This window comes from Thalassophryne amazonica, chromosome 13 (assembly GCF_902500255.1).
Source record: "Thalassophryne amazonica chromosome 13, fThaAma1.1, whole genome shotgun sequence".
Lineage (NCBI taxonomy): Eukaryota > Metazoa > Chordata > Actinopteri > Batrachoidiformes > Batrachoididae > Thalassophryne > Thalassophryne amazonica.
Window position 1 is genome coordinate 4,744,583 of NC_047115.1, and position 12,020 is coordinate 4,756,602.

A 12,020-nucleotide genomic window follows, 5' to 3' on the forward strand; every position below is an offset into this window, starting at 1 on the left:
CTCATATACTCACTCCACTGAAAGCCATCAAAAGCCACCTGGATTTTACAAATGGTTATCAACACGGAGGTGTTTTTCCTGTGCCGCCGCACCGCGTCGGCTGCGTCCCGACGTGCGGATCCGTCCGCACGTCTTTCATTAAAAAAAATCTCCTTTAACAGTGGAATATCCGGATAAAATGCTGAAACCGACTTCTTCTGACACTTCTCTTTTCTCTCACGACGTCCTGGATCAATAGAGCCTGAAGTGTGGAGGTTTTCAGCTTGAACAGGCTGATGACGGCGCCTGAGAGCGCTGAGCGACGTCTCGGACTGTGAAAAGTCCTTAAAGCGACAGAATCACCTCAAAATCTCTCATCAGCCGTTACAATTTTCACTGAAAACCAGCTTAATTTTTCAAACCGTTTCCACTTCGATGTGTCTCACAGGTTTAGAAAAAATTTTGATCAAACAACGCGCCAGTCTCTCAGCAACTTCTCAGACAAAGGAATTCCGACGAGGGGCTGGACGACTCCTCCCACAAGGAGTGCTCACAGGCGTGGAAAAACTCACGCATGCGCACGAGGATTCAAGCATGTCTGACGTAAAAACATATGAATGAAATCCATATAGTTTTTGAAAAAAATAAAAAGGACCCTTACTTTATTGACAGCCCTCGTATATATATATATATATATATATATATATATATATATATATATATATATATATATATATATATATATATATATACACACACACACACACACACACACACTTTGCAGTGGGATACCAATTAAACAACTGCAAATTATAAAGAAGACACTGCTCATCCAACTGAGGGTATTTTAGCATTGTTATATTTTTTAAATTCATATTATATTAACGGTGTAAATCTGATGTACAGCAGAAGTACCAGCTGAAGCTGCACACCGAAAATGTAACTTGTATAATTGTTTTTCCCTTTAACAATCACAATTTATTCCCAGATTCTTCATCGCAGGGGAACAAATCTTATTTTACAAATGGCGCAGAAGTTCTGACATCATGGACGGAGCAGAATCAAAAGTCACAGTCGATCTTTCTGGATCCTCATTTATGAAGTATCAAGGGTTTAGTTTCGTTTTTTCCTAAAAGAAAGATGATGTTGTGAAGGTGTAGGAACACGGTCCCACAACAGGGGGCATTAAATGAACGGACAATGGATAAGCCAAACAGTAACAATTTAATGTTGTGAAGTGCACAACGGAATACAGACAAACACAGTTTTGGTACCACAGACAATTATATGTAGCCTGATGTGTGGGCAGGCTTGAGGATAGGAGACATCCGTCCCGAACCGAGCCGGATCCCACACGGCCCTCACCGCCAACGGATCTGAAGAACACCAGAGCCGCCATGTCCTGGATCCCCAGGTGGCCACCGCCTCCAGCTGTCAGACCTGGTACTGCTGGCAGAGAACAGAAACAGTATTGATGAGTGTGAGTTCGCACACTCAGTAATCCCACAGTCTGTGTTCTTTTGGGAGGGAGCACCACCACCTCCAATCACACACTCGTGCAGCTCCTGTCTAACCACTTATCTGGTTGGAGTGTGAAGCGAAGCCTTCGCTGATCACACCAAACGCCAATCCCTCAGATAAGGCACACCACAGGTAAACGGCTGCAAAGAAATTCAGACTCTAAGTCAATGTTAGGTTCAGCAGAGAAATTACCGCTCTAGTGGCTGATTTCTCGGCAGGAAGGTGGAGTTGTAGTCCGGCCTTTATGGTGGTGATGAACTGTTGATGAGTGACAGCTGGTGCTGATGATGAGTGACAGCTGTCACTCCCGGTTGCTCCGACTCCCTCTCGTGCTTGAAGCCCGCACTTCAAGCAGGGCGCCATCTGGTGGTGGTGGGCCAGCAGGCCAGCAGTACCTCCTCTTCAGCGGCCCACACAACAGGACCCCCCCCTCAGGCTTGTCCGGGTGACGGGTGTAGAAGTCGGCCAGGAGGCCCAGGTCCAGGATGAAGCTCCTCTTCACCCAGGAGCGCTCTTCGGGTCCATAACCCTCCCAGTCCACCAGATACTGAAACCCCCGGCCCTTTCGACGGACATCCAGGAGCCTGCGCACGGTCCAGGCAGGCTCTCCGTCTATGATCCGGGCAGGAGACGGCGCTGGTCGGGGGGTGCAGAGAGTTGACGTGTGGTAGGGTTTGATTCGTGAAACATGGAACACTGGATGAATCTGCAGTGAAGCTGGTAGCTTCAGCTTCACTGCGGCCTGACTGAGGACTTTTAGTATGGAAAATGGTCCGATAAACCTGTCTTTGAGTTTTTGGGATTCAACCTGTAGTGGTATGTCCTTTGTGGATAGCCAAACCGCCTGCCCGGGCTGATATGTAGGGGCCGGGGCACGCCGGCGGTCTGCATGGGCCTTAGCCCTCATCCGGGCCTTGAGCAGGGAAGAGCCGGCAGTACGCCACACCCGACGGCACCTTCTCAGATGGGCCTGGACCGAGGGCACCCTGACCTCTCCCTCCACTAGCGGAAACAATGGGGGCTGGTACCCCAAACACACCTCAAACGGGGAGAGGCCAGTAGCAGATGATACTTGGCTATTATGAGCGTACTCGATCCAGGCCAGATGGTCACTCCAGGCCATCGGGTGTGCAGAGGTCATGCAGTGGAGGGCCTGCTCCAGTTCCTGATTCATCCTCTCTGCCTGTCCATTCGTCTGGGGGTGGTACACAGACGAGAGACTTACGGTGGCCCCCAGTTCCCTGCAGAAGCTCCTCCAGACCTGGGAGGAGAACTGAGGACCACGATCCGAGACAATGTCTGATGGAATCCCATGCAGACGCACGACATGGTGGACCAAGAGATCTGCAGTCTCCTGGGCCGTCAGGAGCTTCGGGAGGGCCACAAAGTGGGCCGCCTTGGAGAACCGGTCCACTATCATGAGGATGGTAGTCTTGCCCTGGGACGGCTGGAGGCCCGTGACGAAGTCCAGGCCGATGTGAGACCAGGGGCGATGAGGCACGGGCAAAGGCTGGAGGAGGCCCTGGGTCTTTTGATGGTCCGCTTTGCCCCTGGTGCAGGTGGTGCAGGCCTGGACGTACTCCCGGACGTCGGCTTCCAGAGACGCCCACCAGAAGCGCTGCCGGACAACTGCCACGGTTCTTCGCACCCCTGGGTGGCAGGAGAGCTTGGAACCATGACAGAAGTCCAGGACGGCAGCTCTTGCCTCTGGTGGGACGTATAGTCTGTTCTTTGGGCCGGTCCCCGGGTCCGGGCTCTGTGTCAGGGCCTCCCGGACGGTCTTCTCCACGTCCCAGGTGAGGGTGGCCATGACAGTGGACTCGGGGATGATGGTTTCGGTTGGGTCTGACAGCTCGGTCCTGACCTCCTCTTTGTGCACCCGGGACAGGGCGTCAGATCGGCATCAGATTCGTCCCGGGGCGGTATGTGATCCGAAAGTCAAAACGCCCGAAGAACAGTGACCAGCGGGCTTGCCTGGGGTTCAGACGCTTGGCGGTCCAAATATACTCCAGGTTCCGATGGTCAGTGAAAACCGTGAATGGTACCGAAGCTCCCTCCAACAGGTGTCTCCACTCCTCCAGAGCCTCCTTCACCGCAAGAAGTTCCCGATTGCCGACGTCATAATTCCTTTCAGCCGGGGTCAACCTGCGGAAAAAATAGGCACATGGGTGGAGAACCTTGTCGGACTCCCTGCTCTGGGACAGCACGGCTCCTATCCCTGAGTCAGAGGTGTCCACTTCGACTATAAACTGGCGACTTGGATCGGGCTGCATCAGAACTGGTGCAGTCGAGAATCGGTGTTTCAACTCCCTAAACGCAGCTTCGCACTGATCTGACCAGGTGAAGGGGACTTTTGTGGAGGTCAAGGCTGTCAGGGGACTAACCACCTGACTATAGCCCTTGATGAACCTCCGGTAAAAATTAGCAAAACTGAGGAACTGTTGTAGTTTCCTACGGCTTGTTGGTTGGGGCCAATCTCTCACCGCCGCTACCTTGGCCGGATCGGGTGCGACGGAGTTTGAGGAGATGATGAACCCCAGGAAGGACAAAGAAGTACGGTGGAACTCGCACTTCTCGCCCTTCACAAACAGCCGGTTCTCCAACAACCGCTGCAGGACCTGACGTACATGCGTAACATGAGTCTCAGGAACCGGGGAAAAGATGACTATATCGTCCAGATATAAGAAGACAAACCGATGCAGGAAATCCCGCAAGACATCGTTTACCAAAGCTTGGAATGTCGCGGGGGTGTTAGTGAGGCCGAACGGCTTGACCAGGTACTCAAAGTGACCTAACGGGGTGTTAAATGCCGTCTTCCTTTCGTCTCCCTTCCGGATCTGAACCAAGTGGTACGCATTCCTAAGATCCAGTTTTGTGAAAATTTGGGCTCCATGCAGGGGCGTGAACACTGAATCTAACAGGGGCAGAGGGTATCAGTTGCGAACCGTGATTTCGTTCAGCCCCCTGTAATCAATGCATGGACGGAGTCCGCCGTCTTTCTTGCCCACAAAAAAGAAACCAGCACCCATCGGGGAGGTGGAATTCCGGATCAGCCCGGCAGCTAATGAGTCCCGGATGTAGGTCTCCATTGATTCGCGCTCAGGACGTGAGATGTTGTACAGCCTGCTGGACGGGTACTCAGCGCCCGGAATCAAATCAATGGCACAATCGTACGGTCGGTGCGGGGGGAGGGTGAGCGCCAGATCTTTGCTGAAAACGTCAGGAAGATCATGGTACTCACTTGGCACCGCCGTCAGATTGGGGGGGACGTTAACCTCCTCACTAGCTGTCACACCAGGCGGAACCGAGGATCCGAGACATTCCCGGTGGCAGGTTTCGCTCCACTGAGCCACAACCCCAGACGGCCAATCAATCCGGGGATTGTGCTTTATCATCCAAGGATAACCCCAAATCACACGGGAGGTAGAAGGTGTGATATAAAACACAATCTCCTCCCTGTGATTACCAGACACCACGATGGCACTGGTTGTGTCTGGTGTGTGATTAATGGAAGAAGGGTGCCATCTAGTGCCCGTACCTTCAAAGGTGAAGGTAGAGCCACTAGAGGGAGCCCTACTTCCCTTGTCCATCTGCTGTCTAGCATATTCCCTTCCGACCCCGTGTCTACCAGTGCTGGGGCGTGAAGGGTCAGATCCCCACTCAGGATTGTAACTGGGATGCGTGCGGATTTATGGGGTTTCCCCGCGTGCGTATTATGGCCCACCCTTAGCCCAGTTTCTAAGGGCGGGCGTTGTTGTTTAACCGATTGGGGCAGTCTCTCTGTAGATGCTCACTCGAGCCACAGAAAAAACACTCCCCGTGGACCAGCCTCCGTTGTCTGAGCTTTGTATTGACTTTAGCCCTGCTCGTGTCCATAGCTTCGTCAGCAGGGGGAGCTGTTGCCACACGAGAGTCACGGGCTGTGGAGCGTGGGGAAGACGGCACCCTTTCGGACCCGGAAGGAAGAGGGACGGCTCGTGCCCGGCCACGCCTCCCGCCCTGCTCCCGGCGGTGTTCCTCTAATTGGTTATCTAATATCTAATCGTATAACCAGATCAACAAGCCCATCGACATCCCGCGGTTCATCCTTAGCCAGTAAATGCTCCTTCAGGACTGGAGACAGTCCGTTTATGAAGGCGGCGCGGAGCGCAACGTTGTTCCAGCCGGACCTCGCTGCCGCGATGCGAAAGTCAACTGCATACTCCGCTGCACTCCGCCGCCCCTGTCTGATTGACAGCAGCAAGTTCGAAGCAGATTTGCCTCTATGGGGTGATCAAAAACCTGCTTGAACTCCCTCACAAACCCAGTATACGTTGTTAGGAGCCGTGAATTCTGCTCCCAGAGCGCTGTAGCCCAGGCGCGTGACTCTCCTCGAAGCAGATTTATTATGTAAGCCACCCGGCTAGCGTCTGACGCGTACATGACGGGACGCTGTGAAAAGACGAGCGAGCACTGCATTAAGAAGTCCGCGCACGTCTCGACACAGCCTCCGTACGGCTCCGGAGGGCTTATGTATGCTTCAGGGGACGGTGGGGGGGTTCGTTGAACGACCAGAGGAATGTCTGTTTCAGGCCTCCGGTCAGCAGGGGGAGGTGCTGCAGCAGCACCCTGAGCCTGCACTTCCACCTTGGCGGTGAGAGCCTCCATCCTCCGATTGAGAATCACATTCTGCTCGGTGACTAAGTCCAGCCGAGCAGTGAAAGCGGTCAAGGTTTGCTGCAGCTCACCTAACATGCCTCCTGCTGATGCCTGTGCACCTCGCTCTTCCATTGGCTGTTCAAGCGATTGTTGACGCCCCTCGGGATCCATGACGCTGGCCGAGAAATCCTGTTGTGAAGGTGTAGGAACACGGACAGGGGGCGTTAAATGAATGGACAATGGATAAGCCAAACAGTAACAATTTAATGTTGTGAAGTGCACAACGGAATACAGACAAACACAGTTTTGGTGCCACAGACAATCATATGTAGCATGACGTGTGGGCAGGCTTGAGGATAGGAGACATCCGTCCCGAACCAAGCCGGATCCCACACGGCCTTCACCGTCAACGGATCTGAAGAACACCGGAGCCGCCAAGTCCTGGATCCCCAGGTGGCCACCGCCTCCAGCTGTCAGACCTGGTACTGCTGGCAGAGAACAGAAACAGTATTGATGAGTGTGAGTTCGCACACTCAGTAATCCCACAGTCTGTGTTCTTTTGGGAGGGAGCACCTCCACCTCCAATCACACACTCGTGCAGCTCCTGTCTAACCACTTATCTGGTTGGAGTGTGAAGCGAAGCCGTCGCTGAGCACACCAAACGCCAATCCCTCAGATAAGGCACACTACAGGTAAACGGCTGCAAAGAAGTTCAGACTCTAAGTCAATGTTAGGTTCAGCAGAGAAATTACCGCTCTAGTGGATGATTTCTCGGCGGGGAGGTGGAGTTGTAGTCCGGCCTTTATGGTGGTGGTGATGAACTGTGGATGAGTGACAGCTGGTGCTGATGATGAGTGACAGCTGTCACTCCCGGTTGCTCCGACTCCCTCTCGTGCTTGAAGCCCGCACTTCAAGCAGGGCGCCATGTGGTGGTGGTGGGCCAGCAGTACCTCCTCCTCAGCGGCCCACACAACAGATGACACAGAACCACAGGAAAAAATCAGGAAGATGTTTAATCAAACAAAGACTCACTCACATTTCTCATCGGCAATGAACATGATACACTGTCCTTCTGCTAATAAGCAGAGGTACTAGTGAAAGGGTTTCCTAACAGCAAGAGTAAACACCTAAACACTCAAGCAAGAAACAAAAGGGGGGAGTGGCAGTGCCATCGGTGTAATGCACAAATTATAACATTAAACATACATTTATTTGTGCAGTGTGCAATCACTCAAGGTGTGAGGTCAACCAGAACATCTACGAGCACGTTAAGGTAGTTCTTAATCCGGTGAAGTAGAGTTGTTTGGGGCAGCTGGTTCCAGAGAGTCTAAATATTTATCCACCTCTTCAGGATCCGGATAAACCTTCATGATCCCGCGGTGAGTGACCTTCACCAAGGCAGGTTAGAGCATCCTGTAAGCGGCGCCCACAGCTTTGAGTTGCCTCTTCACTCCATCAAAACTTTTACGTTTATGGACAACCGCCGAAGAGAAATCTTGAAAGATCATCAGTGTGGCGTCCTTGTATTTCAGTGGATGCTTTTTCTTGCTTTTCTCCCACGACGCATTCATAATCCTCTGCTTATCCTGATAGTTGTGAAGCCTCACAATCACAGGATGTGGTCTTTGGTCGCAGGTAGCAAATGGTCCGGTGCGGTGCGCTGTCTCCACTTTCATGTGACCCGTCTTTGTCTCGATGTTTAAAAGTGTTGGAAGTGTGGGATCGTTTCCCTCCACGCCCTCTAGTAGATTGAGGATCCTGATGTTCTTGCGTCTGCCTCTATTTTCTTGGTCATCTGCTCGCTCAACAAATTTGCCACTTTTTTCACCAATGCGCTAAGCTTGCTATACATGGGCGTGGAGGCATCCTCTATGGCCGAAATCCATGTCTCTGCTTCAGTAATGCGCATTTTGTGCCTCCTCAGTTGTTCTTGCTGTGACTGCAGGAACTGTGATATTGGCTCCAGTTTGTCTTCAAAAACTTTAGTGAGGTTTGATGTTACAGCATGGATTACCTCTTGTAGCGCAGGGTTCATTGCTCCGCTATTGCCAGATAGCATGCTAGCATCCTCGCTATCTTCACTATTGGAGTCAGCTGTGATATCAGTTGCAGGACTATTATTGCCTTGCCTGCCATCAGACGATCTGAAGAAGTTGGTATTGAGGCTCATAGTGACCTAAAAATGAAAATATGACCACCTTGTCATGTCTCCGTGGATAATAAGAGCAAGAATCACGAAATTAAGCGCTGCCACTCTCCAATACAACACTACTTCACGGCACCATCTTGAACCCCCCCCCCCCACCTTTGTTAAAAATAAAATTATATCATCAGCAAAAAGGGACAAACGATGTTCAATTTGGCCTATTTTAATACCCAAAATATCAGGGGACTGACGGATTGCTATAGCTAAGGGTTCAGTAGCAAACAAAAATAATAATGGGGATAATAATGGACATCCTTGGCGTGTGGACCTGCAAAGATTGAAGGATTTCAAAATTTGATAATTTGTTGAAATTTTAACGATTGGGTCTGTGTATAATAACCAAATCCATTTCAGATATCTCCAAAGCCAAATCTTCTAAGAGTCTCAAAAAGATACCTCCCCCCTATCCTATCAAAAGCTTTTTCGGCATCTAAAGAAAGAATCGCGTGATCAGTGGCATCTTTTTTTGCATATAAAACATTCAATAACCTACGAGTATTGTGATAAGCTTGTCTGCCGAGTACAAATCCATTCTGGTCATTAGCAATCAGCTTTGAATTTGTGAATCAATTCTCCTGGCCAAAGCTTTGCAAAGTATTTTAGTGTCACAGGACATAAGGGATATAGGGCGATATGAACCCATTTCTGATGGAGATTTACCTGGTTTTAGCAGAAGAGAAATTATTGCTGATTTCAAAGATTGTGGAAGAATTTGTACTTCATATGATTCCTTAAACATTTCAAGAAGGCGGGGCAGCAATTTTCCTGCAAATTTCTTATGGAAGGCCATCTGGCCCAGGCACCTTGCCATTATTCATGTGGCTAAGTGCATCTGAAAGCTCTTTAATAGTCAAACTTCTAACAAGGCCAATTTTAACCTCCTCATCCAGTGTCGGGAGTTCAAGCTGATTTAAAACCTATTCTGTTTTTCGTCATCATCAGGACCTTCAAATTTATATAGGCACTCATAGTATTTTGTAAATGCATTGTAATATCAGCTGGATCAATCAGTTTCTCACCATTTTCTGATGTAATAGAGTTAATATATCTGTCTGTGTTTTCTTAATTTGCCATGCTAAAAGCTTACCAGCCTTCTCACCCTGATCATAATATGACTGCTTCAACCATAACAAATTATTAGCTATTTTAGTGGTAGTTAATTCATTATATTTAGATTTCAGTAGGAGCAATTCATATTGTTTTTCCTTGTTCACACTGTGATATAGCTCCTTTTCTAGTTCTTTGATTTGTTTTTCAAGGGACTGCAATTGATTGTAATGTAATTTGGATTTGTGCTTCCATCCATCCATCCATGTTCTTCCTCTTTATCCGGAGTCGGGTTGCGGGGGCAGCAGCTCAAGCAAAGCTGCCCAGACCTCCCGATCCACACACACCTCCCCCAGCTCCTCCGGGGGAACCCCAAGGCGTTCCCAAGCCAGCCGAGAGATGTAGTCCCTCCAGCGTGTCCTGGGTCTTCGGGGCCTCCTCCCAATGAGACTTGCATTTGTGCTTCATATAACTAATAATCTCACCCCTTATGTAGGCTTTAAATGCTTCCCACCTGACTGAAGTGCTTGTCTGGTTTGTATTTATGGAAAAATATTCAGTTATTCTTTCATCCAAAAACCTCACAAAGTCAAGAATTTGAAGCCATTAAGCTTGAAAGCGAAATAGAGGTTTAGATGAAGGTACATTAAGTATCTGGCTGGATAAAGACACCGGAGCGTGATCAGATAATAATAGGCTATCATACCAACATCTGTTAATTTTTGACAATAGATTAGTCGAAATTAAAAAATAATCTATTCGAGAGTATGTTTAATATGTATTAGAGAGGCATGACTATTCTCTTTTTCCAGGATGAAGATGTCTCCAAATCTCAATTATGTTTAAGTCACTCATGATTTTTTTAAGGGAGTTCCTTGTATGTTGATGTGTATTATCAATACCAGTTGAGCGGTCAATTATCGGATCCAATGTGCAATTAAAATCACCCCCCCACAATATAATGTCCACTATAAGATGATAAAGTAAGAAAGAGATTTTGATAAAAAGAAGGATCCTCCCCATTAGGGGCAGATACAGATACTAAATTAACCTGCGTGGAAACTATAGTGCCACTAAGTGTGATAAATCTGCCTGATGGATCTATGTATTCACTCTTTGTTTGAAATGGAATCGATTTATGAATTAATATCATCACTCCCCTAGCATGAGAGGTGAAACTATCTGAATAAAACCTTTCCTGGCCATCTGGTTTTAATTCTGTTAATGTTTAGGATGAGTGTCTCCTGTAGAAATGTGTCTCCTGCAGGAACTCAATATTGGATTTTAGCTGTTTAACTCTGCCTAGTACTTGTTTTAACTTTATCAGTTTATTCATACCTCTCACATTTCAGCTTGAAATGATCACATCCAACCTACTGGCCATAGCACCGTATAGTAAACATTTTTGTTATGAGTTCTTAAATATCTGAACACTGTGTGCACCCTTTCATTTCTTTGCCACAGACTACAGCAGTTCATGTAAAAAACAATGTAGAAAACATAACCCTGAGAGTAGACCTCTTCCCCCAAAACTCTGGCACAGAGAACTGCACGTGACAACCCATGAGAACATTCAACTCTGGTTATGCACAACGTTTCAACCACAAAGTGGATGGTGATGTGTGAGTGTGCACACATCCATGTGAACAGGCTCATTAAAAACTCAAAGATGTCACGACCATATTAAGACAAGCGAACATATAAGCAGTTTGAAGGAGAGCCACACAACATTTATCCCAAAGGCAAGATTGTCTAACACCCAGCACAACAACATCCAAAACAAAACGCAATATGATGGGATGGTCACATGCAGTTACTGTCCATCAGTATTGTCCCTATATAGATGCAGGAGCCCAAACTTACCCCTCAGTGTTGATGAAAATCAGTTATTATGAATATCTAAGGGGCCCGATTTCAAAGGGCTTTAATTAAACAGCTTACTGAAACTGCCCCGGACTGAGTCACCCTGCTACTGTGTCCTTCAGCTCTTCATTTGAGGAGACGTTGATGGTAACTCATCCTGAATTCCGCGAATGTAGTCTTCTGCCTCCGCAACCGTCTTGAAGGTCCGGCGCCTGTCGTTATGCGTGATGATCAGATGCGCTGGATACAGTAAGCCATAGAGGATACTCATGGCTCGGAACTTGGCTTTCACACCATCTAAACGTCTCTGGTGCTGCCAGGTCTCCACCAACATGTCAGGAAAGAAGCTCATCCTCTGGTTTCCATATTTCGCTTCTTTAATGCTCCTAGAAGCTCTCAGAGCCATTTCACAAAATCTGTAGCTCAGAAATTTCATGATAATTGTCCTGGGTTTTAAGGAATGATTAGGGTTGGCCTGGCCTATTCGGTGTGAACTCTCGATTACTGAGGTAGAAGGAAAGGCGTCTCCCAGGACCTGTGGCAGCCAGCATGAAGTCAGAGGAATTGTCTGCAGACCTCTGAGACAGGATTGTCTGGAGGCACAAATCTGGGGAAGGATACAGAAACATTTCTGCTGCTTTGAAGGTCCCAATGAGCACAGTGGCCTCCATCACCTGTAAATGGAAGACGTTCAGATCCACCAGGACTCTTCCTAGAGCTGGATGCCTGTCTAAACTGGGAGATCAGAGGAGAAGGACCTTAGTCA